Source organism: Phalacrocorax carbo, chromosome 7, assembly GCF_963921805.1.
Source record: "Phalacrocorax carbo chromosome 7, bPhaCar2.1, whole genome shotgun sequence".
NCBI lineage: Eukaryota > Metazoa > Chordata > Aves > Suliformes > Phalacrocoracidae > Phalacrocorax > Phalacrocorax carbo.
In genome coordinates, this window is record NC_087519.1 from 49,344,355 (window position 1) to 49,367,930 (window position 23,576).

The 23,576-nt window shown below is 37.3% G+C and overlaps 1 long non-coding RNA gene across 1 annotated transcript in view; it reads right to left on the minus strand.

Annotated features, from left to right (window-relative positions):
- Positions 1-23,576, minus strand: part of LOC135314405 (uncharacterized) — a 90,083-nt gene that overhangs the window by 22,504 nt on the left and 44,003 nt on the right. Inside the window, exons 6-9 of the long non-coding RNA XR_010373910.1 lie at positions 21,279-21,430; positions 20,706-20,878; positions 8,279-8,389; positions 333-415 (exon numbers count right to left, since the gene is read on the minus strand). This is a non-coding gene — a long non-coding RNA (uncharacterized LOC135314405). The remainder of the gene's footprint in view (positions 1-332; positions 416-8,278; positions 8,390-20,705; positions 20,879-21,278; positions 21,431-23,576) is intronic.

Below are 23,576 nucleotides of genomic sequence, written 5' to 3' on the forward strand. Positions count from 1 at the left end.
CTAATTTATTGATCTGTCAACTTAATAGATGCTCAAATTTTTGAGGAATTGAGATCTATGCTATTATCCAAAATAAACAATGCCACAAACAAATCCAAAACAAAGAAATAAAAAGCCCCACCCCAAACCCAAACACAGTCTGGGTTTTTACTTCCCTTCTTGAATAAAGCTGTGTTCATGGGCTGGATTTCAACCTTGTTGAGAAAAGAATTCCCAGTAGTAGCAACAGGCTTTGTATCTAAACCCTAATCCTTGCCTCTAATTATAACACTGGGTAGGAAAAAGACCAGGAGAGTATAGAAATAGAACAGCAAAGGATTCAATACTCTTACCAATCCAAGCTTGATTTTTCCTCCAGTTGCTACAGCACTCCATAATATTTTCTTTTTTCTAAAATCTTTTTGTACTTTCCCAGCTGAGAATACAGACGGAGGAAATCAATGCAAAAGTAGAGTTTCTGCTGATATTTAATAGGGTAAACAATCTATTCTAAACTATTCTTAACAGACAAGTCCTCCGAGATGTGCTTGGCAGATACATCTCAATCCAGATAAAATATATCCCATTATCATCTTTTTATGTGGTAGTCACTTGGCTCCTCAAAGAATCATATCCCTTATCATTTGGAAATTTCTTATTCTGTAGGGAAATGGCTTTCCTCAAAGAAGCAGGTGCCGAAGAGGAACTCTAACAAAAGGCTTAGAGAATTGACTCAAAGGGAATTAATACCTTCAAGACTTGCGTGAAGAGAGCATGTCAGCTTCTCTGACTCAAAACCTGGGGATCTTATGAAAAGATTTAATAAAGTTTCACATTATGTTTTACGATTCTGCTTCTTTATTGGATAGGACAAATATGTTGCTACCACGTTAGGGAGACTAGGACACCCGAGTCAACTGTGTGAATAAGAAACTTTTTGGGTGAGATAGCTGAATTGAAAAATTTTTAAAAAGGAAGAAAACATGTTGGAAGCTGAGCTTAAACTGTGGCTGGGATCAACCAGAAATATTAGCTGAAAGCGTAGGCAAAGCTTGTTTTTCATGGCATATATACTAATACAATAGCAAGCAGATTGATGAAGAATTTGTTCTGTCCGCCAGTATTCTTTCTTGCAGGGTATTTTCTACTCATCTTTACTTTAAGAAGTTGTGACATATTGGTGATAGAAATTATGACTGACGTACTAGTAGATAAAATGGCAGATTGTTGACAGTTCTCAAGACTGAGATTTATCTAGTTCCATGACCTTAGAAGTTTCTAAATCAGCTTTAACTGATGATATGTGTGAGCAACTCACTAGTTGTATGGCTTTCAGAGGAAGCTTATGTCCAAGGTTAAGCACATGTCCATGTGGCTTTTTGAGAACGCTGATGTTTTCCAGAACTGTTTGCTACAGTACTTAAAATTAGGCATCTGCATCAAGTTACCTACTGGCTGTAACTCTTGCAAGTGTGCAAATGCAGTCCTAGTTAATGCAAAATAGATTATAGATGCCTATCTTAGATATCCAATACTGAAGGCTTGTCCTTGGGGAACTCAGACAAGCATAGAGTCATATTAATAGCTTTCTATCATCTTTTGGAGGTGAAAACTTGAAAAGCATTCCCAGGCAAAAAGGACCTGAAGCATTCAAGAAACACTTTAAAACCAAGATTAGGAATGACAGGTTATTCTCACAATCATCTGTCAGCTCTCTAGGGGATATTCTTTCTTTTGCTTTTCATATTCATAAAAGTTAAAGAATTGTAATTTAAGATTGAGAAGGAGCTTTCCATCCTTGGGCTGTGTAAAGCAGAAGTAACTCCAGTGTACTAGCCTCTCATAAAAACAAGTACTGGGATTTTTCAATTTAACTGTAGAACTAAAATTAGGGCGTTGCTCATTATAACCCATATCCAATACAACCTTATCCATCCAAAGCCTTGGTTAGTCTTGGGATGCTACATGTATCAGAAGTTTAACCCAAACTAGAACTCTTGGTACATTATAGATTACCAAAATACTAAACCACATCCTCCTCAATTTATTCAGTGTCTTAACCTCTGTGTCAAAAGAGGTGCATGTCTCTTGCAGAAGTTCATCAAGCTGTGCAAATTATGAAGATTTTCATATTTTAATATTAGATAATTTCAGAAAATGGAACACCTGTTATTTTGTGTGTGCAAAACTTCAGAAACAATTACCTTTCAGGAGTGGACACTGCTTTTGATTGAGGCTGTCAGAATTGCCTGTATAACCCACTTGCTATAATAGATGCAATATTCATACCCTAATTTCCATAAAAATAGATTTTACAGAGTAACTGTTCTGGGATTTATTAGATTTTCCTGCAAAGGATTATAATTATCTCATACATCAACCATAACTAGTGCTTATTATAAATGCCAGTTGCAATCATTTCCTGATTTTGTTGATGTTCTAAGAACATTGGAGTTACACTTCAGTTTACCCGGAAAAAACTAGCTCATATGATTACATACTGTGCATTTACTTCATTGTATTTAAATTAATGTTAAACTTCAAACTTTTTATCATTTTAAGTTTCACTGTCACAAAAAGTATTGCAGATATTAAATGTATTAACACAAAGGAAAGCTCAGGGTTTTTTCACTGCTCACTGTTGTTATTTCAGAGCTGTTTGTGTAGTACAATGTTGAGTTTGGAAAGAAGATAAAGCAGAACTATCTGAATTTTCCCACTAATATTTAGACTGGGAAGAAAATGTGTACACTAATTATTCTAAGAGTTTGGACTAACTCCTTGGGTCCCTTCCAATCTAAATTATCTTATGACCTCTTTAATGTTCAGTCTTTGCAGGATTACACAAAAATTCAGCTCTAAGAGCCTAGTGCCGTAAATATCCTTATGGTTAAAAAAAAAAGTAGATGCTGTTGTGCAGCCCAGTAGTTTGACAAACAGATGAATATTTAAAACTCATAAACAGGAAGAAACAGCTTAGCTCTGTATAAAAATTTAGGTGTTGCTTCCTAGAGCAGTTCTTTAAAATATCCTGACATTTCAAAATATTTTTCTGTTAGAAGAGAATTAAATGACCAACAGGTTTGGAATACTGGGTTTTGTCATGGAGCAACCAGAAATTCTTGTTCTCAGATGTCACACAATCTCCTATGGAGACTGTCTTTTACCTTGTATCACATTAATGATTTATATAAAGACTTTCTATATGCATGTTATAAATGTTTACATGTTCGTTGCCTTACCCATGTTTTTGTTATGTGGCTATAGAGGGTGGTTATATTAGTGGGTTAAGATGAATATACACCATTACTCTCTGATATTATGTGACTATCTATTTGTTCCACATACACAGTTTCTTTCTAAGTATGGAACAGAAGAAAATTAATTCTGATGGAGACAACTGCAGTTCGGGAGGCCTCGAGCAAGTCAGTCGCAGTCAGGTTTCTGTTTGGCACATTGTCTTTCCTTCTACCCGCTGCATCTTCTACTCGCGACACACATAGTGCCATCACATTTTTATATCTAGTGAGACACTTAGCACCTTCTGAAGTATTTGTGTCACTAGATGTTTCCCTTTCAGAGACTGGATTGTTTTTCTTAGTTTCCAAGCATTCTTCATTCACGACACAAATATTCACAATAACTCTAATAACTGGAGTCTTTTTTTGGCTTATATACTGCATTTTTGCTTTTTGAGTGAGGGTTTTGAGTCCAGAATGATTTCATTACATTTTGGAGAGAGTTTCTCTTATCAGTAATACAGAAATTCTACTTCAACTGCTTTAATATATGATGCTCTCTTGTACACTTAGCTCGGTTCCACATGCTTGTGTCTCCTTGCCTGCTGTCCAGCTAGCCTGACAGAATGATGGGGTTTCCTGCAGAGCCTTATCTTGTATACTTTGATCTTAGTTTTGTTTCTGCCTTGGTAGACTCTTTCTATGAAATGAAAGCTTTTTAAAAGTGCTCTCTCTTGGCCCACGATCCCCTTCTAGTGAAACAGTTTCTCATAACTGGAGCTACTGGTCAGACTTTGCAAGTGTGAACACCACCTCAAAACTGAAATTTGAGGCTTGTCACATAGCTGTTCCACTAAAGGTAATGTTGTTTATAGAAAAGATACTAGCTCCCAAATGAGCTGAATGAAGCTTAGCGCCATATATTTATAACTAGTTTTTTCATTATGCATTTTCATTTTGGTCAAGACATTTGTAAATATCCTTTCTATGGGATGAAAAAGTGCTTGAAGGTACTAGAAAAAAAAAAAGCAATACATTCAAGTACCTGGACCAAAACAAAGATGTAAAACAGCATCTCGTATTTGGCCTCTTACCAAGATCTTTGCACAGAAAGTCCATGCTACCTCAATCGCAGACAGCTATTGAGCAGGTAGATAGGAAAAAATAAAGAAGAGAACTCTTCACTGTCACAGTGACTGAGCGCTGGAATAGGCTGCCCAAAGAAAGCCCTGAGCTCTCTGATCTACCACTGAAGTTTGCCCTACTTGAAGGAGCAGGTTGAACTGCGAGACCTCCAGAGGTCCCTTTCAGCTTCTCCCCCCCACCTTGATTATATGTTCTTTTTGAAATACCTCTGACTTCTAATAGATAATCCAAAGAAATCTCAGATTTAGTCACATCATTGTTGATATTCATCTCACTGGATCCTGGGTGACATCAGGTCTTTGGGAGACTCAGTGTTCATCAGTTACACTTTCTTAGGTTCCCCCCCTGAGATACTCACAACTTGGATATTCTTATTAGTCTTATATCATGAGATAAATATGTTTTTCCAGAAATATTCAGGAGGAAACAGTGATGGTAGTCTCTGATAGAAAGACTGTCAAATGCTGAGATTCACAACATTAGCACTTCTATAAGTATAGAGCAGAAGCAAAGAAAGGTGGAGAGGAGAATAGGCCATAACCTAGTTTGTGCTTCAGCAAAGCCATTTATAAATACTACATTTCTATGAGGAAAGAAAGGAGAGTTTTAGAAAGTCTCAGAGGTAATTAGCCAGACAGTTTTTGGCACTTGATTGATTGCTTTTTGAAAAACATTAAAGCCCCCAGAGCTGCAACAAAGTTAAAAGCTTAGGTCTAGACATGAGGTCATCATTCTTCATTATCACCTTATGTGAAGAAATAAAAAAAGCAATGCACTTGTGATTGAAACCAAAGCACTTATTGATATAGCTCTCCACCATAAACCTCCCTTTTCCCTCTATCTGCTATGTAACAAATTATGCTATTTACCAGACGGCTATTACAGGTGTTTTATAACAGGTTCCCTACTCCAGTCTGAAGCCAAGCAAATTGAGCAAATACAGAATGTGAGCTTAATATACACTTGTTCGCAGAAACAGAGCTGATATATTGTTACAAATTGTATGCTTCCTCAGTGTCCAAATAGTCATGGATTATGAGCAAGCTAGATACGAACCTGACATACAATTATTTGTTACCTGTATCTCACAGAAAGAACAATTTCTGCAATGAAACTTTCCAAGGCTACCAAACCCTTGAAGAAAGTATTAGCAATGATTCATTAGATAACCACCAAGTTAGCTCTGCACCTACGGCCCTGACGGATGCTAGTCGCTCTGCTATATGAAAAGCTCCTATTGGGTTTCAGATAGATGAAAAATATCACCTTTCAGTCATTTTTAAGTAATATATTTTGCAAATCTTGCAGGATTGCAAAAATGAATGCAAATACTGTGGTACTAATGACTATTTGGTGAATAACACAAAACTATATCCTATTTGAATTTGAGCCACAAGTTCACCTTGACTTTAATTTTCATAGGTATCTGTGCAAGCTGTTGGATCCCCCCTTTACTGGAGAATTTTTTCTCCCCCCTTTTTTCTTCTAGTCCTTTCTAGCACACTTTGGTAGGTGACTGTTAGAAGCTTTACTAATTTAAATAATCAGGTGCATTATTCATGGTTATTTTAATTTGTTCCTATATGAAGGCTGTGAGATAGTGATTTAATGTATTTAATGTAACAGGTTCAGAAGAGTGTTTGTACATGGGGAGTTTCAAAAAACAAAAATAAACAAAAAAAACCAAAGCAAAAAAACCCCAAACGGCAACTGTCCATTATTCTAGTAAAAATTAAGCTGTGCTTTGCTGTCTGTAAAGAAATATGTGATTCTGTAGTATTTACAGACAAATGAGTGGTATCAGATGAGTTTTCTTTGTTATCAGTGGCAGAAACCTTTGTATTTGCTAACTCATTGCTGGTAATAAACTCCTTTTTATAAAAAAAAAAGTGTGTCCTCTACGCTGACGATACTGTTAAAAGTATCAGAAATTAAATCCTTCTAATGGAAAACTTTCTCATAACAGAGGACTATAATTAAAGCATATCTTGCAGATAGCATTCCTTTCTTGACTAAACCTTGGGTGGAGATGTCTGCCCTTTGCTTTGAAAAGTGTAGAACACACATGTGTTAGATCATGACATTTTAGGTAATTACAGATTATTTGAAACCTGCCATTTTCACAAAGGCTTCAAAGAGAACATTTCTTTCCCAGCTGCATCTCGAGATAGAGTACAGAAGATGAAGCACTCTTTATGAGGAGTTTTAATCCATCTCTAGGTTATTCATTTCAAGTTTCACAGCAACTTATCAATGCTACTCTCCTGCTTTTTTTTTTGTTTGGTGTGGGGTGAAACAAACATATAGGAAGTGATAGGAAGGGAAGTGATTTTTTTGTCATAAAGATAATATTTTCTGTTCACAAGATGTTTTCCAATGAGCTACAGAATTCCTAGACTTATTATTCCAAAAATAGCTAATCATTTTAGCTGGGATAGTCTTTACCCTTGGTGAAGAGTTCACAAATAAAGATGGAAAGACTTTCTACCTTCAGATGCAAAAGTCACCAGACTTATGTCTAGTCAAATCAGACTTTCAGCATGGGTCTCCTTCTTTACTCGAGTATGTAATGCTGACTGGCAGAAAATACATTTTGAAGCTTCTATTTCAGAGTATTGCAATGCAACCTACATTTCTGAGTATCTTGTATAACTCAGAAACATCAGCTCTTTGAATTAATAAGAGGTTTGTGAAGGTGAGGTCGCTGCTAGGACAATCATAACAGCTGTTTGTTGCACCGCAGGTAAGTGAGGTACCTGAGGAGTCAGCCTCTCCTCTGAAGTGTGCAGAGACCCCAGTGGCAGTATTTAAGGACTTAGAGTCAATAAACGTTCATCAGAAATATGTCAGGAATGCTGATCCTACCTTGGACCAAGAGGGAAAACTCACTGACTTCTTGCACTTTATTGGAGCCCTACAAGTTATCATCAATTTAGTAACAGGTTTAAAATCTCGCTTTTGGTTACGTTTTGCTAGAGGTTATTCTTCTCCAACTTTTTTGGTTTATGCACAAAGTTTAATTTAAAAAAAAACACAACAAACTGTTAATAACGACAGCTGGCTTTGAAAATTATACATGAAAACCTACAAGAAAAACCCTTGAACTGTATCCACTATTTGAATTATAAATGAAAGATATAAACTGAACTTGATGGCTGTTCTTCCAAGCAAAAGAAGCATTCCTGAAAGGACTTATGAAAAGTTTTCTGCCGACTCCTATAAGTAAGGCTTTGGAAAACTGGAATATCTCAGAATGTCAGATGTCATAATTTGCCTTGATATGGCATCGTACAATTTGTTTAATGATATTAATATTAAAACAATAGTACTATGAAATATTCGAAGCACATTCCCAATTGTTTTGTATCAGATTATCTCAGTGCCAAACATGTAATTTTACTGTGGCTTTCTTATATAGTCACAGAAGTTATGGATATGCCAATGAGAGTCAGAGGCGAGCTAATGATAAAACATCCTGATGCATCTTCCACTAACACAAAATTCGTCTTTCACACTTTTAAAGCATTCCAGCTTGTAACTCAAAGCCTGTTGTTGAACACAATCTCACAACGCAGCACTAAATCTCTGCAATAAGGTACAGAGGTACAATTTCGGTTATTTTTCCCTGCTCTGAGAAATATATAGTGGTGGATTTGTACATGATTAGACTATTAAGAAAAAAAAATGCAGCATTTTATCCGTCTAGAGAATTCATTCGTTCTCAAGGGTGCTGTCAGTTGTTTGTTCACTGGATCCACCGCTCCCCCAAAATAACTCAGCTCGCCCTCCCACCCCCCCAAAAAGCCAGCAAACCACCACCACAACAAAACCAACAGAAAACCCCAGCAAAACCCCAAAGGCCATACACATCCGGACATAATAAATCTTACTATAGGTTGTTATTAAACACGTACCTGTTACAAGTTTTCCTTTTACAAGGTTCTTGAAATACTCATGAGTGGAAAAGCAGGACTGCAGCTGGTTATTTTCTACACACTTGTCTAAATAAGCATGGCACAATTCATCTGAAAGGCAGATATACAGCATGTTTGATGGAGAAAGGAAGTAGTCAGCTTTTATTACAAGAAAAAAAGAGTACTAGGGACTAAAAGAGAGAAAAATCTATAATTGTACTTTCTGTGAAAAATTTGAATGACTGTTCCACTTTTAAACGTACTTGCTACACCTATCAAAAGAAAATTAAGAATAAAAGTTACCCAAATACTTCGGGACTAGTAATACTTAATTTCACAGTGAAGCCAGACTGATACTAATTCGTATAAATCACAGCGCAGCTTAGCAGAGAAGCTATTTCCAGGGATTGCTAAGGTATATCTCTTTCAAACTTTTGAAAACAGTATTTCACTCCTCACATAAAAGTGACTGGAGAACCTGACTGAAAGTCCACCAGTTCCTTTGGATGGCTAAATGCCATTAATACGCTGTACCATTTGCTTTGGTGAAAGCAAGACGTTATGTGCTGTAGGCAGGAGGCTGATGGGTCTATGGTTCTTCATATTTCACTTCATCACCTATTTTGTGCAAGTGGTAATAGCCATACTCAAAGTGCATGAGATTTGTTTCTTGATAATATACACCATGAACAATTTCACCTGTTCCCTGGATTTTCTTTTCAACGGCTATCGTAATGTACTGTGCTTGCATTTTCCATAATACCACCTTTTTATTTTTTGGGGGCTACCTTTCTTTCAAATGGCTAGCAATATACTGAGCTCAACTCATAGTATAAATAACACTTCTACCTTAATGTTAGCCTGCTTATCAAATCATAGAAGAAATATAGCTACATGGGATTTAGGATGATTATATATAGCAAAAAGTCCAAGTTAAAGATACATGACAACAGTACTTAGGGTTGACTCTTGTGTTTCGTTAAAGCCTGCTTCCAGCAAAACTTTTAAAAGTCTGTCTAAACTGTGGCCCAATGGATGCTCTGCCCAGGTAGATTTTGTCTCTAAATTTTAACAAAAATTGGACAAGATGTGTCTAACACCTCACACATATTTTTAGTGCCAGCCTGGGGCCTACATATGATTTATTACAGGGAAGGGCTTGTAGAAAAGATAGGATTCTTTTTCATGTTCAAGGTCTATTCAGAGACATATGTATATTTTAAATAGCTTTGTATTTACTAATATGCACCTCAGAGCTGAGAAAAATAAGGAACATCAGCTAGTCAAACTGTATCAAGAGGAAAGGCCGGAGAATGATCATTTCTCCCTATGGTTATTTTACAGATTTGTAATACAACTTTCCCTTTTAAAAGAAACCTTCAACTCCCATATCTCTTATTCAGTCACAGGGTTACTCTTACAGATTTCTCCATGGGTCGCATACTGATGATGAGAGAGAAGGGAGCCTCAGAAATCAGAAGCAGTTTGTCCGGTCACCGCTCAGACTGCATCTCACTGCAGCTGGAGCAGGTCATCGTCCTCCCTGGCTCCCAGCCTGGGGCAGGGCCGCAAAGGGACATCAGAAAAATGCAGGTTATACTCACCTCTCCTCTACTGATAGAAGACATGACCTACCAGCCCACTAAAGCTGTTTCTGGGCTACAGTTTGGCTTAAATCCAAATTCTGCTTATCACCAAGATTAGCTGATTGTTCTCACCTGGTGTAATTATGCAAACTTACTCCTCCCCCACCCCCACCTTTCCTTCATTATGCAATTTTATTTTTGAAGTGCTTTCCTACAGGTGACACCTGCTGTGATAGAACCTGAGAAGATAATACATCTTTACAGTTCTGCCTAGTCTGTCGCAGTAATATATGTAAGCAGTTGTTAAAATTGTCCTCTGAAACGTTTCCGAATGTCCGCAGAAATTTGGATATGCAGAAGCACAAGACAGTTCTTCCAAGGTCACAGTAAGAACCTTTAAATGGCCTTCATCATGTCCCAGAGATGTTGATGCAAGACAGTTTAACTTGATGAGAACAGCACCTCATTATCTTATAATGTGATGACTCCTTCAGCAATAATGCCATGTTAGAAGGTGGTATGACAAACCAGAAAGCTGACTACAAGGGGTCTTCCAAGAGACTTGTCATTAGAGACCGTGATAGTGACAGGCAAGTCTTTTAAAATTATAGTGCAATCTGTTGTAAAACATTATCAAGACATAGACATTTACCCAGTATTATCCTATTGCTCCAGGAGGCCTTTACAATCTCACCAGGATTACATTCAGCGCTCCCAAAATGTACCCACAGTGTAAGGCAATGGGGCTGCTAAGCTATTTCGAGCAGTTTTTTCTTTGGTTTTTTGTTTGTTGTCTTTTTTTTCTTTTGCTTAATCATGCCATAAATATTGTGAGTTCAAATTGTGAACGAGCTTGGTTATTCTACTCAAATTCATTTTGATCAGCTCTGAAAGAAGCATAGAAGGTAAAGAACTAACACAAGAAGAAAAAAAGATTAACTCTTCTGGCAAAGTGGTAAAACTGAGATTTGCTGGGGGAGGGAGGCAAAACCCCAAAAGTATAAAAATTGCATTTAATTTGTAATTCAAAGATGAATTAAAAAAAAATATCCCCAAGTCAAAAAAATGTATTGACATTTGGGGAAAAAATGATAATATTTTTGCAGAAGGAAGATACTTGTTTTGAAAAAAGAAAGATATTCTTTCCTGTAACATATATATTGCCTTCACTCAGGTGGTAATACTCTCTATGGAGGTCATAACAACCTACAAAGTAAAGATGTTTACAAAACCTTTAACTACAAGACTTATTCAATTTAATGTTCTTATATTCTTCTCTTAGTTCTTTGACTAATTCAACTAACATTTCAGCTTTCAAGATATTTTCAAGGTACAACTACTACTTTTAAAAGGTAGAGCATTTAATGGTATACCCTGGTTGCTTTGTGTGTACTGGCTATTGAAAAAAAATGAAAGAAATCCCAGCTTTGATCAAGCAAAGTTTCTGTCACTGCTGGTTTAGATATACACACTACTCCATAACAGGACCCTGCCTATTCACAAAACATGCCCATTTTCAATATTTAACAATAAGGCATTGACTTCTTTTTCACTTTCCTTCATTTCACAGTCTTCTATTATTAAGTACTTCACATTATGCCAGGTCTTTCCCAGCATAGTCAGTCAGATTATTTCTTCCACAAAAAAGCGCAAAAGAACCAAGTAAGTGAATCACATGGATAAAACATGTAGAGAACTGTTCTTTGTATGTTAAACAACCTATTCCTAACACGCAAGATTTGAGCTGAAAACGCGTCGAAATCTGACTTGAAATAGTTGTCAGTCAGAAACATCTGAAACAATTAATGCAAATCTTAATTATATTTAACAGTATCATTACCTAAAGAAGCTATTATTCCTAATTGTTTTATGATTTAGCTATTGTACACTGCTTGTGCTTGATTCTGCTAGCACAAAATTTGAGGTGAGATTATAATTGATTGAATTTTAAATGTCAACTAATTTTATGAAGCAAACGTCTCCTGAATATGAACAAATATTAATAAGAAATTCCTTCCAAAAGGGACAGCTTAGAGCATATTATTTATTTTTATTTAAAATCGGGTGTCTAAGAGGAAATGTTTGAGGCATAAACTATTGGGAAGACATTAAGTGAAGGATGAAGATGGAGCCAGTGGGGTGTAATGCTCCATCAGGACCAGCCTGCTGATCCTGACTCAACATCTTTAAAGGGTCAGCATACAAAGGGAGAAACAGCAAGAAGCTGATTTAATGCCTATCAAAACCAGTAGAAATCCTGGAGAAAAAGATAACAAAATACCAGTGGAAAGACTACTGCAGTATAATTTAGAGCTATTCAGGTCTCCTTTAAGCTACCTAGATGGTGGTGGTAGCAATCTGGAGTTCAGTTCAGGCAAAACTATTCTACTTTAGCAGGAGATTTTGCAGTCTGATCTGAACACACCTGCTTGGATATTGCTGTCCTTATCTTGTTCTCACAGCAATGACAGCACCACAGCTGCGCTCTGTTGTCCGCTTCTGGGGGATAAGGCCCCCCATTTCACATTTGGATAGTGTCTAGGGCTTCCAGAGCAGGAACAATTGCTAGCAAATAATTCAAAGGGCCGATGGACTGTGTCTTCAAGGGCAAGTGGATGAACACTGAAATTAGGCATTGGTCAGAAGAATAGCAAAGATTTAAACTTTCTTCCCTCTCCCAGGTGCACATAGTTACAGATGCACACATCTGTTTTAATAATTTATTATATTACTGCTTTTTGGAAGGAAGAATGATGAATTGACTGCTCTGACAAAAAGTGTTGTCTCACTTATGTCCCAAACTAAATCACCAAGAATTAATGTTTATTAAACAAACCTTCTCCCCCCCCCCCCAAAAAATCCACAACAGTACAAGAAAATAATATGACAATATTACAATGTAGCTCTAGTGAAAATCTGTAAAAATTTAGACATCCCCTATCAAAGCCTTTTAGCCTGTAAGAAATACTTCAAAGGAAATTGTAGAGTTATATGCATAATATGAATGTATTTATTTCATGGTAATAAAAGTATGATTCAAATGGAAAACAAATGTGTGAGAGGATTCTAGAAAGTATCTACAAGGTAATTTTAAAAATATTTTGCCTCAAGGTCTAAGAACTAAGGAAGCTAAAATAAAAGCAGGGTATTGTGGACTTTATCACCCTTTTCCTTTTCAAAGGACTATAAAAAATGAATGCTATTCAAGAATATTGAATTTATATCAAATAACTATAATCTATCATGCAACTGAATTGTTGCATATTCCAGTATAATTATAAACCTGAAACCAGAAATATATTGAGATATCTGAATTAACTGGAGTCACTAACTGATCCTATCAGTGTAATGTCTTTTAAAATTATGACTTCTAATTTAAAAAAATGATTGTAGCTTGCCTAGAAGGTCACTTCCACTATGACTGAAAGGTTTAGAACCCTTCACCTTTTACTGATAGAAAGATCTTTTTTCTTAGATACTGTTTTTCCCCCAACTCTTGCACTTTGAGTTTTTGGAATAATATTGATGAGAGAAGAGGCATAGATTAAAAAGCAAAGGGAAAGGAGCAAGTCTCAAAGAACAGGGAAAGGTAAAGGGAAAATGTAAACAGTTTTGACATCAGTTTGATTTTAAACTAAGATATTTTAGAGGATTTGAGATTCCTTTGTCTAAGTGATTAATTGACAGCAAGAATATTTTAAACACATTTGCTAGAGAATACAACAGCAAGTACTCCAGCATTTTACAGAATAGTTTAAGCCAGGGATTGTATGTTACTTGTTAACCTGCGTAACCCATTACTTGGTCTCTGCATCAGTTAACACTTTGTTGATATCCATCAACTATTTATGAGATATTTTAAAAGTCTTTGAGATGAAAATATTAATTATACTAGGAAATAACCTGAGGTGTCATGAAATAATGCAGATTTTACAGAGCGGATCTGTCTGACAGACTGAATCATCTCTGATGGAAACCAAGGAGTTATAGAAAGTCCTAAAATTATCTTCCATTTCCCTAGCTTGAAATCTTCCATGTGTACTAGCAAAGCAGGACAGAATTCATACTAAAAATGAAATATTTCTTTTAGATTCCTGATTAACACAAACTTCCTTTCACTGGACATGACAATGGTGCCGTGAAATTGTGTCAATTGTGGAGGAGGACAGAAAATTTGGGGCAGGGCAGAAAATATCCCCTGTTTGCACTGATATTCAGCTCCTTCTTGGATTTCTGATGATTCTTTTAGTCACATACTTCTTCATCAGCAAGGAGGACAGTTGTTCCATAGCATCTCAAATTTAAGAGTCAATTACTGCCACAACACAGCAATGCAAAAGGCCTTTATCATAGACCTGTCCAGATGCTAAATGAATCTTCCCTCTCAAAATTCTCCCTGGCATCACAGCATCCTTTTAAATCTCTTCTGGCCATCATAGATCACTGGTAAACCACAGTGACTTCCAAGGACCCTGTTAACAGAGAAAGTGTACAGGTACCTCTTGCTTGGACACCTCCAGTTTATCAGCACCATTAATTCATTGTGGTTCTCCCCCAGTGAACACAATAGTCTAGTTATAATCACAGTAAGGCTGTGGGAATGTGCATTATCACTTTTCTTTCCTCATGAGGAATGCACTCCAAAATAGCTGTGGCATTTTCCCCTAATAGCCTCACATTTCACTTATATTTAATTTGTTACCTGCTGTCTCCCTCAGAACCTTTTCTGCATTGCTGCTCTCTGTCCTGCTCTCCTGTATTTTATTTCTGCTTGTTATTATTTTTTTTCTGCCCCTTGAGAGAAATGCTTTGCATTTATCCACTTTCAGCCACAAATCCCTGGACTTAATCCAATGTTCTGAACCCTCCAGATCTTTCTATACACCCTCCCTTTTTCCACCCTTTGCCAGCAATATGCCTCATGTTAGCTTTTCCAGTACAAAACTTGTTTGGTTTTTCTTTAGTTCAGCTTCTGAACCATTAATTTAACCGATCAGAAGGAAGGACAGGTAGACAATGAATGCATGCCCAGTGGCAGGCATCTGACTGAAAATCAGATAAACTTTCTATTGATTCTGCTTTTATTTTTTGTGGAAGTCTCTGCTCTCTGTTTACCAAGAGTAGTGACAAAGAGGACGACAGGTAGGGACCACTCAAGGGTTTCTGACGGCAGCAGAGCCACGAGAAACACAGAGATTTTTCCTGGCCATTTTCATTCTCTAGCAGCCTTATGAAGGGAGGAGAAATTTTAAGAAGTAAAAATAGGTTTAGATGAAAATGTATACAAGTCGGATCCTATCTTCCCTCTTACATAGTTTGAAAATAAGCTATTGCTCCCTCACTGCCCATCTATAGATTACATTAAAATCAGACTTTCAGAAACCACTGTGAAAGAGCTGCTTATACTGATAAGCACGACAGGTGAGAGAAGAAAGAAATTAACACATTCAGATACTCACTTTATTATTCATTGCTCTCCATGATAATCATGTCAACAAGACCCTTCCCATACAGTTATTAACTGTCAGCTTCACTTTCAACTCTGATACAGACAAAAGAACTACAAACAGGGAATAAAGAGTCTATGATGATATTGGGAAAATTTCCAAACAATACGGAAATAAAAAAGAAAACATTTTAAATTTTTTTAGCAGCATCACGGGGACATTTCAGTAGCAGTCATAGTAGAAATTAACCATCTCTGCAGTGCACAAATGTTTCTTTCTTTACCACCTTACTCAATAGTTTCAAATTACGTATTTGTTACTTACTGACTGTGCTGTATTTTCTTTTGAAGTAAGTGGCATTACCTTTCTTTAAATGACATATTTTCTATTTTACAGATGCAGAAAATAAGATTGTGGACAACTTAACCTCTTATAGGAGAGTCGCCTTCTCTCTGGATGAGTCTACTTAGTTTCGTTGTGTTTCAAAATGAAGGTTTTCCCCCCCCAGCGTTTTCCATTTCTGAAGTAAATTTCAGGACATTTTATTTTTATTTTGATCTCTGAATTTTCATTCTGTTTATTCAGGTATTTTAACTACCTTTGGATGGGGCTTTTAGATATAAAACCCTGCATCTGTCTCCATACAGGGTTGGCTCTGCCACAGCATCCTGCATCCATCTATCTTAATCCCCTGGCGGCAGTGGGAGTTTCCATTAATGCAGTACAAAGAAAGTGAAAAATCCCACAGCAGTGAAAGCATTTTCTTTTCATACTGAAGAACTGTACAGATATACGCCATCTGAGGACATGTGTATAGGAGCCAAACAGTGACGGTACACGAGAGGAAGGGCAGTCTTTGCCATGGGAATCTGGGTGAATCACTCAGTTTTTCTGTCAGTCTAAAATAAGCAACAACAAAGCGTTAGTTCCCTACTTACGGAGTTTGTAAAATGCTTTGATATACTGATATGCACTTCTCTACAATTCCCAATAGCTAAGTACATCTCTGCAAAGAATGAATTACGAGAACAGATACTTGCCTGGGTCTTTTTGCGTGGAAAACACTGCCATTTGTTGAAACTTGCAATAAAGGTGATGCTCTTCAATCAAGAATCTGGGCAGAAGCAACAGCCAATTAAATGTGATTATTATTATAATGCTTATTTCAAAGAAATAAGCAACTTCAGTTAAACAAGAAGAACCCACAAGCTCTCAAAGCTTACATTTTGCTATAAATTTAAACAGAAGGTATATAATTTCCCTAAAAATGTTCCTACTGGAGACAGTAAGGCTAACTTAACAAGGAGGAGAAGTAACCCTCCCTGTCTGAGGCTGCAGAGGTTTATATGCCTTCCTCTGCCTGGATTGTTTTCTTCTGAAGATTTTTCCTACAGAGGGAAAAAATAAGAAAGATGTCTCTGCAGATTGATTAATAATGTTGCTAAGCTCATCTGGCCACATTTTATCCTCTGTAAAAGACAGGTGCCCTTTGCAGAGAAGCAGACCATTCTTTTTTTCCTCTTTCTTCTTTTTTTTTTCTCTTTACAAGCTCTACCATCTGGGGGAAGAGAGTACTTTGTCTTAATGGCAGTGATTGTCTGCTATGGAAAGACCTGGGAAGACAGAAAACCGAAGATGGCTGGCAGAGAAAGCCTAGAAAGAAAACTAGAGAAAGAAGTTTTACTAGTTTTAAAGGGCCTGAAAAAGGGTCCCTGCTATGATGGCATTGATATAAAGGCTGCTAAAGAACCATCACCTTCTGCAAGAGAAATAAGTTCTCTTGCTCTGCACAGCTTTGTAAAAGCATCAGTCCTAGGATGCACGTGGTACCACTGTGATTATGAGTACCGAAACAGGGTAAAGCTGGCAACGTTACTGAAGCCTCCTGCAAATCAATGGGCCAGAGGGCTTCGGCTTAGTTTCAGACAGGGCTTAAAAGTGACTTCTCAACCTTAGGGCTCTGAGCTGCTTATTCTGTTTGTATGAATAGCCCGTCCATCTTCAAGCAAATCTGCAACAAAGCCTCTCCTCTAAAGGAAATTAAATATTCACAATACAAGTGTATAAAATGAGTAGCTGGATTGTCTCAAACAGGCTTTTAACAGCCAGAGCCTTATAAATAAAATTGGTTACTTGGAACAGTTAAAACCCATTCTTCCATAGCCCAAGCAGGGCTTTGAACACAAGTGTATTGATTCAAAACCCAACACAAATATATTTCGTACAGAGCAGGTGAAAGCGATTGCGTTAATACTTCTGTGTGAGCCATTAATATGCACCAACACACGCCGTGCAGTGCAGGCTACTGGCACACTGCTACGGGACCACCTTGGCTTTCTGCAGGCACTGAACTTTGGGGTGCTTTTCAGCGGGAACTCATTAAAACGGTTGGAGCTGGCCCTTATTTAGAAGCTGGTTTCCAAGAAGTTCGTTGATGCACATGAGGCCTGTGACTTATTTGAATCTGTCAGGGTCTCAACTGTCATTGACTCTGCTGAAGTTTCTTTTCAGGGAGTCATAGATTTAGCAAGCGGCTCAAGAAAAAGAAAACAGCTTCTGTTTCCTCCCTTCATTCACCCGTGCACATCATGCTGTTTGTTCTGCAATAAATGAAAAGAATATCAAAATACCTCTCATTAATCTCCCACCTTTCAGAAGTGATTAAATGTTTTATAGGCTAGGGTAGTAATTGCTGATAACATGGTCAGGAATCGGGAAACAGGCTTGCATTTAACAGAGTATTCTTTCAAAAAAAATCGGTAACAAAAACAAGCTAAAGAATAATGACAGCTATCAATATTTTCCTTATTATAGGTTATTATCTATTGTCACTACTCAGGTGCAACGACACTTCTTTAGCGTGGGGCTTCTGGAGAGACACGCACCACGACAGGACCAGTGAATGGTAAAAGCATGGCCCGTGGCTAGGAAAGGAAAAATTAATGCTTTGCTCTTGAGGGCTCATCTCAAGATGGCACAAAAATATTACAGTTCCAGGCAACAATGGTGATTCAAAGAACAAAGAGAAGCAATTAAAAAAACTACAATTGCAAGTCAAGGGGAAGTAATAGAACAGAGGCAACAAATATAAACCATCCTTTTCTTGTACATTCAGCAACTTGTTACTCATTCTTTTCAATGCCTTGACAAGATCTACACCTCTGCTTTAGAGGTGAGAGTCTGAAATTGCCATCTAAACTGTTTCCAACCAAACCTGCGTATGCTGTAGGACATGACAGGGGAAATGATGCATTGGCTTTATCTAACACACTGGTATTTATGGTCTGGTCTTTTGTAGAAGAAATTATTTCAGTGACTTTTTAAAAAGAGAGAGCTGTAGGAGTTGGTAATCTTGCTACTGAACAGTATGAAGTGGCTGGCACTGGAGTCATTCCAGAAGAATCAGCATTTTTCCCTCCTTTAGTGAAGATATTTAAAAAAACCAAAACACCTTACAATACAGCCGACAGCTGTCCCAGCTCTGCAGACTTCTCACACTGCAGTACCTATACCAATCCAGGAATATTCAGAATATGTTCTGGGGATATTTTGGCTCTCTTTTTACTTAAGAGAATACGGTACATTAAAAGTTCTGGTACTGAGATGTATTATTATTTGTATTTTACTGTTAGGTCCTATCCAAGATCTATCACATTAAGCACTGTGATACTCAACTAGGGAATATGGCAGAGACAGTCCTTGATTACCTACGGTCTAAACCGCCTACACAAAGTATTGCTGGAGATTCTGCACTCAAATTTCCATTGTCCAACTCCCTTATACCAGTCACGGACTAAACTGCTTTACTGAGCATAAAGCATGGTCTTCTCTAACATTGAATGCAATGTTTCAACAAGATGAGTCTCTTTACCTTACTCACTAATGTCTTTTCTTTCTTCTATAACATGTCAGAGAAAAGTGATGTACAATTACCGTTTTGCGAGGTGAGTATGCAGTGTTTCTCCAAAGAAATGATAAAAAGCACTCCTTCTTTACCTACTTCTGATTATGGCCAGCTTTTGAGAAAGTAATGAAGCCTATCATAAGCAGTAATTTATTCAGAGAGGACTGAAAGTTAAAAATCACAGCTTAGGTCCTTTCTGAAAGTCCATTTCAGTTACACTGGTCTGCCATAAAGACAAGGAGGCAGTCCTCTCTACATGCCCAAGCACTCTGCCCTATCACCGTTTCTTCTTCAGGAGGACTCTGATCTGTACCTGTGACTTCACCTCTCCTACAGAGGTCAACAGAATCCATAGGGTACGGTCTGTGCATGTGAAAAACCTGTGGTTGAAGTACCATTCTATCCATCACTGCTGCAGATTTTATATTTTTGCATTTAAATCCCTGAATGAGAACAGAATATTTGATAGTAGATCATTATAAATGAAATGAAGAGGTTTAGTCCTACTAATTCTTTTTGCTCCACATTACTAACCTATTATAATAGTAGTCAATGATACCGTAACATACTTTGCCTTCAAAATTATACATCACTTTTCACCAGAGATATCACACAGTACTCCTCAGACAAACTTATTCAGGAGAAAAAAATGGGAAATATCTAAGTTTAATTCCATGCTGTGACACAAGCCAATATATTTTGGAAAATGCAATGGCCATGTTGATCCCATGTCCTTTTTACTACTCTAACCTCAGCCCCCAAAACATTACATATAAACATTCCTTAGGACACTCTGCTTTTACTTGATATTTTTGCAACATTTATGGAGATCTGGGTCAGGTTTAATTTTCTTTATTTTGTATAGGATTTCAGGAAGGGAGGGAAGGAAGGGAGTAAGGGGGTAAGGAGGAAGGAAGGGAGTAAGGAGGAAGGGAGGGAGGGAGGAAGGAAGGGAGGGAGGAAGAAAGGGAGGGAGGGAGGAAGGAAGGGAGGGAGGGAGGGAGGGAGGAAGGGAGGGAGGGAGGGAGGGAGGAAGGAGTAGTGTTTTGGTTAAATGAAAATTCATGGTATATCGTAAATTGTATGTGTTGTCCTCCTACAAGAGTAGGAGGTCTTTAGAGGAGTCCTTTCACTTTCTTCAGTCAATATATAATGTTAGTGTTATAATGTACTGCATACACACCTAAGCATTTTTAAGAGGACTGATTTTCTTAAAAGGCAATGTTGATGTCTTATAGACCAGTTCTAGTCCAGCAATTAAATATATGTTGAAGTATAGTAAAAAAAAACAACAAACAAACCAAACACCTGCACCACTCCCCCCCCAAAGAAAAACCAACCCAAAAAAAACCCCAAACCCACAAGTCCTACAGAGTAAAAGTTTTCTCAGTATTTCCCTGGAGGTAATACACAATCTATATGAATCATGTAAAACAAAGAAACATTTTCAGTGTTTGCATAACTTTGATTAGAGGCAAATTCTAACTCACCGTGCATTTCATAGCGCTAAAGCTCTGTAATCTCACAAGTGCAGACAAGTATCCCATGCCCAGCACTGGCAGCTTTCCAACTATTTCTCTTAAAGGTCCTAAACTGTTTTGAAGGATGTGTGTCAGTGTGTTACTGAACAGTTTTAGCATTTACCCAGGAACCCCTATAATCCCTGGGAAGAGGAAGGAGAGGGAAGAAAGCTTGCTTACAGACACATCGACACAGAACGATTTGTCATTGTGTTTTTCATTCCAGCATATTGACATTATACCACAAACCATAAACTTAATAGAATGTATGTGTCAATATTCTGGGTATAAAGTTTAGCACAAGGGAGATTAATATTATTATCATTGAATTAGTAGGTCCACACAAAGATTTAGTATGATAGAAATAATTCAGTCAACAGAATGGATAAGGACAAAGAAGAATAAAATGTTGAGTATTTAGGGCTTTTCATCCCAAGTAAAGCCTTCACGGGCATTTGTGCCTCTGCTGGATATGATCAAAAAAACAAGTTTAGGGTAAAAGGAGAGGAAAAAAAATGTAGGAGATAATATGAAACATCTTACCAAGAGCTACAGGGTGCCATATAGAATCACAGAAGAATTTAGGTAGGAAGGGACCTCTGCAGGTCATCTGATCCACTCCCTCACTCAAAGTAGGGATAACTTTCAAGTTAAATCAGGCTACTTGTCATCCCATCCAGTAACATTTTGAATATCTGCAAAGACAGAGTTAATCAGCCTCTGCAGGCCACTGTTCCACCACCACCACAACACAGATTTAGTTGTTTGTTCATCCCATTGAATTGCTGGGTTAAGAGTGAAGGACAGCATTCAGGGGGCTGTTGCAAACTTGAAACTCTTAGAAGTTAGACATTTTCCAAATTTCTAGTATCAGAGTGAACAGGTTTAGACTAAGAAACCTGGCAACAGACAAATCTTTTATTATTACATTTAGCAGAAAAATAAGTCAAATTCTGGCCTTACATGTTCAAAGCAAAAAAAAATTGTTTGGCCAAGTAGGATTTTCTTTTCCTAAAAACGCTGCTCATTCACCAGCGTTGCATGAGCATTTATTCAGAAACAGGACTATTATACCATGACCAAAGAAAATAATTTTGTATGTTTAAAAGAAAATCCCTTAAATATATATAGAGCTATGTTGAACAAGCAGCAAAATGCTCTTTTATTAAATGGATTCCCTTTTAGTGGCTAAATTCTTAAAGCTTAGATGGTACAAATAACTGATTTTCAATGACAGCATATATCTTTCTTGTGTCTGATTAGCTGTTGCCATTATTTATAGCTTTGTGCATGTGATAGAAACATAGAGAAGACAACATGAATCTTTCTGCCTCTGTTGACAGGCCAACTAATCCATTACTAAGTCTCCTCCATTCTTATTCCACTTACCTGTAAACCAATAGTGTCAGTGCTGAATTATATTTGATATTGAAACTATTGATGAATTGCAAAGGTTAAAATTAAAGTGTGATTTATGTTGTGATCAGCAGCACGGTGTTAGAGCACCAAGTGATCTGTGCAAAATTATAACCATAAATACACTTCAGGCTTCGCTTTAGAACCTCTGCCAAACAGCTCTACACTTCTTTGTTGTTGTTGTTTCATTCTCTGTCTCTCTTTCCCCTCTCTGATACTGTAGCAAAAGAAATGCAAATAATTTGCTGATAAAGATCATAAGCTCCCTGGTTAGATGACTTTCTGAACAAAAGGGTGTTACTCTATTTTACTGGAGACTAATCTGAAATACTACATCAACCATTGGAGAAAACTTTGAGTGGTACAACGCATACTAAGTTTTTCATTTGCCAGAGGCTACAGTTTACAAAATTGGTGGTATAATTCACTGCAGTTCAGTAACACAGCACACCTCTACCAGTGTAAAAAATACTTAGCAAAGGAAAGAATTATTTCCGCAAACTGCGATAGATAAATAGTGTCCCTATCTGTAAGCCTCTGCTTGCTTCATTTAAGTATGTTTTTCAGAGTATATGGTCAACAAATGAATGGCCCATTTTCTATATATATGTTCTCTACTTTGTAAGGAAGGATTTCTAAAGTAACTTTATGTTCCTCAGAAGAATGTTAGAAATCCTGAATATTATCCTACCAATATCCCCCATTTTTGTATCCTCTTGCACTTCAGGTACAGAAATAACAATGCAAGTCCCAAAATACCACTGAAACAGGCTAATCCTGCATATCTGCCCCTTCAGCCTCAAGGAGGAAAGGTTAATAAAATCTCTTGCCTCAGGAGATCTCCCACTCCATGTTTCATAACAAAAGTGAACTTCAAATGCACTCTTTAGCACATATCTGTGCACATATCTGTAGTCAATTCCTCCGTGGCACATTATTAGAGAGCTGCATGGCCTCGGTTTGCGGTCTACAACTGTTGCAAAAAGAGCCAGAAAAAGGCAAACTACCAATTTCTGTGAACAGCAAGTCCAACCTTATTGTCCCTTTCCTTCCCAAACATGTGCTAGTTAAAACTTGAGCAGAGAGCACAGACTAAAATGTTGTGAGGAAACAATGCAGAACTCACTTGCCTCTTCTCCTGAACGACAAAGGTGTATCAGAATTAGCGTGACCTGAAATCCCAGGCTGTATAACTCCTGAATCTGCTACGAAAGAACACTTTTAATAGTCTAATCCTTGTGATGCTGAAAGTCAGGATTTCCTGTAGTGAAAATCACAGCAAGCAAAAAGCATAGCACCAAGCATGACTTCGAGCGGCTAGGAGAGCAGAATTTCTAACGCTCTAACTAAAATCTTAAAGAAATATTTCTCCTGACACTTTCATGCTTTCATCTTGCTGAAATATATGCTTGACTTTCTTGGAGT